The sequence below is a fragment of the Pteropus vampyrus genome, unplaced genomic scaffold, assembly GCF_000151845.1.
Source record: "Pteropus vampyrus isolate Shadow unplaced genomic scaffold, Pvam_2.0 Scaffold117, whole genome shotgun sequence".
Taxonomy (NCBI): domain Eukaryota; kingdom Metazoa; phylum Chordata; class Mammalia; order Chiroptera; family Pteropodidae; genus Pteropus; species Pteropus vampyrus.
The window spans coordinates 3,132,314-3,136,766 of NW_011888898.1; positions in this window are offsets into that span (position 1 = coordinate 3,132,314).

Consider the following 4,453-nt stretch of genomic DNA (forward strand, 5'->3'; position numbering starts at 1 on the left):
GGCCCCTTCTTTGTGTTGGCTGTAAGGAAAAGTGGGTCAGATGATGTGTGTTTAAAAAGCCCGACACACAGCAAGTGCTCATGTAACTATCCTTCACCTCCGAGCACTAACTGTGTGCTTGGCACCAGGCTTAGCCCTGTCTGGCCCGTGAGGGAGACAGGATCACACTAGGAAAGCAGAGTGAAGAAGGGACCAGGAAGTCGATGAACCCAGCTAATGCCCGTGGGCGTGGACCGCAGTGCCAGGAGCGGTCCCAGTGTTCTCCCAGCAGGACCATCGCCATCCCTGCTACAGACGGTGGGGAGAGAGGACCAGGATCTGACGCCCACAGGACTGACACCTGCTTCATATCTCCCACATTTAGGGAGAACGAACAATTACAGAGTACCTATTAACGGAGTCAGCTCCCTTCAATGGGCAATCAATCCACTTATTCATTCGACAGATGTTTATTGAGACCTACCATGGATGAGGCACCGGGCACGCAGCAGTGAATGAAGTGAATAAAGCTAAAACTCTGTACAGTACTGGTCAGAGCACAGGGTCCGGAGCCAGATGCCTGGGTTCGAGTCCCAGCTCTGCCACCCACCAGGGGTGTGTCCTTGGGCAAGTAACTTGATCACTCCGAGCCTCAGTTTTATCTTCCGAAAAATTAACAATAAGAGTACCCACTTCATGGAGTCGTGAGGATTCAATATACTCCTCCATACCTAGTGCTAAGCTCAGAGTCTGATATGCAGTAACAGCTCAACACATATTGAGTATTTTTCTTTTTAATCTCCATTTTCAATGAGTAAACTGGGTCTCAGAGAAGGTATGTCATGTGCTCAGTGTGAAAAGCTAGCTGAGTTGGAAGTTGAATCTAAATGGCCAAAGGACTGACAGAGCCCCATCTTCGAGGCCCCATATTCCAGCTCAGAGAGGTCCAGCTCCCAGCCCCCTTCTCCTTTCTCAGCACGACTTTTAACCTTGGTCTTCAATGCCCTACAAGGACATGTACGTGCAGTGTCCCAAGGACCACCTGCATTTAAATCTTCACTGGATGTTCATCTCCACCAGCCCCATTCCAGATGCGCAAATATGCCTGTGTCCATTCAGGGCCCTGGGGTCTGTGTTTTCATAAGGGTCCCTGGTGGTTGCTGCACTGGGGACTAATGCAGCCAACTAGGCCTGGAGCAGGGCTGAGATGGAGGTCATCAGGTGGAGAGGGAGCACAACCTGGATGTGAGGTGAGCTGGAAGCGGTTTTATTTCAGACAGGAGGAGGGGGTGGGAAGGATGAAGGAATTAAAGAAGGAAGGAAACAAGAGAAGAGGAAAGGGAGGGAAGGCACAAGGAAAGAGAGAAGGAGAAGGCGGGGGAGAGAGAGAGAAGAAAGAAAAAAGAAAGAGAGAAAGGAAGGAAAGGAAGGAAGAAGGGAAGGAAGGAAGGAAGGAAGGAAAGAAAGAAAGAAAGAAAGATAGATAGAAGAAGATAGAAGAAAGACAGAAGAAAGAAGAAGAAGAAGAGGAAGGAAAAAATTCTCATCTGTCTCAAGTTTGCCCAAACTGAGTTTGGGGCCAAACCACAGGGCTCTCATTTCTCCCCTGATTTTTCTGCCAGAGGCAGGAAACATTCTCCCTTGGGAGGCTCAGAAATAGCTGAGTTCAAAAACCATGCTGGGTGAGAGGGTTCCAGGCTGGGGGGAGGGATTTACACCAAAGGGCTCCGTGGAGTCTAGAGGTTCAGGGCACAGCCACTGGCGCCAGTCGGCCTGGGTTCAAATCCCCACTCTGCTGCTTCCTAGCTGTGTGACCATGGATTTGGCCTCAGTTGCTCACCCGCAAAGTAGGAACCATAATGGTACCAGGCACGACTGCACGTAGGTATTCAAATTTCATCATCACGACTCACTTTCTCTCTATTTTTGCTGGCTCCACTCTCATTCAAGCTCTCCTCCTCGTTAAAGCAAGATGAACCCCACACTCCAGGATTCCACCCAACCAGCAATCCCAATAGAAAGAAAATGCCTCATTCCTTCCCCGGGCCAGCCCAAATCCCAGGCCAGCCAAAATCCCAGGCCAGCCAAAATCCCAGGCCTGCCTCTGACTGGCTGAGAGGATGCAGTGCTCTGATTGGCTAGTCCTGGGTCACATGCTCCCCACTAGCGATGGAGTTGACTCCACCCAAAACCCTGGGACTGAGGATTAGAGTTGGGCAGTGGGTCCTGGATAGGAACCAACAGACATCTTCTGTGGGGGCCACAAGGGACAAAATTTCGAGAGAAGGTGGACTTGACACATAGCATATGCTACTTTATTTACTTGATCCTATTAAGCTTCCCGACAATCCCCTTTGGAAAATATCCTTTGGGGTAGGTATGGATGGGGTGAACCAACCCGGCCAAGGCCACCAGAGCCGGCCTCAGCGACTGAGCCCTTCCCTCCACCCCTGACCCTCTCCAATCTCAACTTGCAGGAGAAAAAAAAGTAACAGGGACGATTTATAGGATACTTGCCCGAAGAACAGTCGCGTCCACTTCCTCATCTCAAACCCTGTCTCCACTGTCCCTCCCCACACCTCCTGAGGCTCCCAGAGGTCTGGGCACTTGCCCCAGGTCACACAGCAGGGAGAGGGGAGCCAGGGTCTGGGCCTGGCACTGCCTGGTTCTACTTGGGGCTTAGAGGCAGGCTGGCTCTCACTCACGGGGCCAAGGCAAGGGTAGGGGTAGCTGGACCCTCTGAAAGGCAGTTGGGAGAGTGGGCTCTAGGGATAGGAGGCTTGGGTTTGATCTCCCTGAAATCCTGTTGGCCCCAGGAAGGCCTGAGTGCCTTGGCTTTCTGGGTCTCACTTGCAAAATGGCCCTAAGCCCAGGAGCTGTCCCCTGGGGCTGTTGAGAAGTTCCTGTGAGCTAATGCTCCCAACTAACACTTACTAAAAGGCTATGCCACATGACTCTGGGACCCCGAGCCTGGCCAGCAGTGTGGGGCTGGCTATGTGGTGAGCACTTAACCCAGATTATCTTCTTCTTCATGACCGCCTGGAGGGAGGGGGTGCTATTATTATTATCTCCATTTTACAGAAGAGAAACTGAAGTACAGAGAAAAGTGACTTGCCCAGAGTCACATAGCCAGGAAGAGACAGAGCAGGAGATTCGAACCCAGGCCAGTCTGCTCCAGAGCCCACCTCTTAACCACCACCCAGTGCCCTGCACACGGCCGAGGCTAGCTAGCTGCCATCACTGCCGCTGCCACTGTGAGTATCTGCCCGACTTTCTGTAGTTAGCGTTCTACCTTGAGTTGGGAAATAGGGAGGCCCAAATTTCCCAGTATCCTGTCCCAAACAGCCACCCCATTGTGATCCTGCTGGGGAAATTGAGGCACAGAGTGGGTGTGTGTGGTGCCCAAGGTTGCACAGCCCTGGGATCAGCTATGCTTCACCATGCAGCCAGTGTCTCCTGGACCACCCCCAACACACACACACACACACACACACACACACACACACTCTCTCTCTCACACACTCCCCTGTGGGGCAGGGGTTGCCTCCCGCCTTCCCCGGCTCCACGCTGGCTGAGGGACATTTGTTACTGTGTCAGTTCCAGCTCCCACCCTGATGGGGGGCCAGCAGGCAGGGGGCTTCCTGGCTGCTCTGAGGGAGGAATGCGCCCCCACCCCCAGCTCCATATGGCCTCCATCCCAGCCCCATCTGCTTCCCATTGCCTGACGCGGGGCCGCCGAAGCCCGCCTGCAGGGGTGTGAAGTTTATGTGGCTGGGCCTGGAGCTGGCGGTGACAGGGCCACACACGCTCACACAGACACACACTGGACACCCCCACCAACCCTGATGTGTGTGCACACTCATGCACACACACAATATTCACTCTCCCATTTGTCCCCAAATATACCCACATTCTCATACTCACATCAGAGCCTCCCCACCCAGACACAGACACACACCAGAGACCTCCAACTCCCACACAAACATACACAGGAGCCCCCCCACCAAACACACACACACACCCCAATCCACTCCTAGACTGGAGCCCCCCATATACCCATTCACAAATAGACTCACAGACACAGTCACACTGGACTGGGCCACCCACTGACACAGACAACCATACCTTCCCAATATGTGACCCCACAAATACACACACACCCCTGCCCCAACACCCAGACACATACACACTCACCCAGATTATACAAACACAAAACAGTGATCTATACATGGGCTCAGGTCCCAGAGAGGCCACCAGGCACAGAGTGGTCACTCTCCTCTCTCACCCACCCCTGCATCTCCTGCAACCCCCAAACCTGGGAGCTGCTTTCTAGGGCCAGACCCCTATGACCAGCATCTGACACTTGCTGTCCTGCCTCATCCTATTCCTTCCTAGTGGCCAAGAGTAGGAAGCCCGCTGAGGAATGAATGAATGAATGAACGAATGAATGAATGAACAGAGCTAGGCAGTAAGA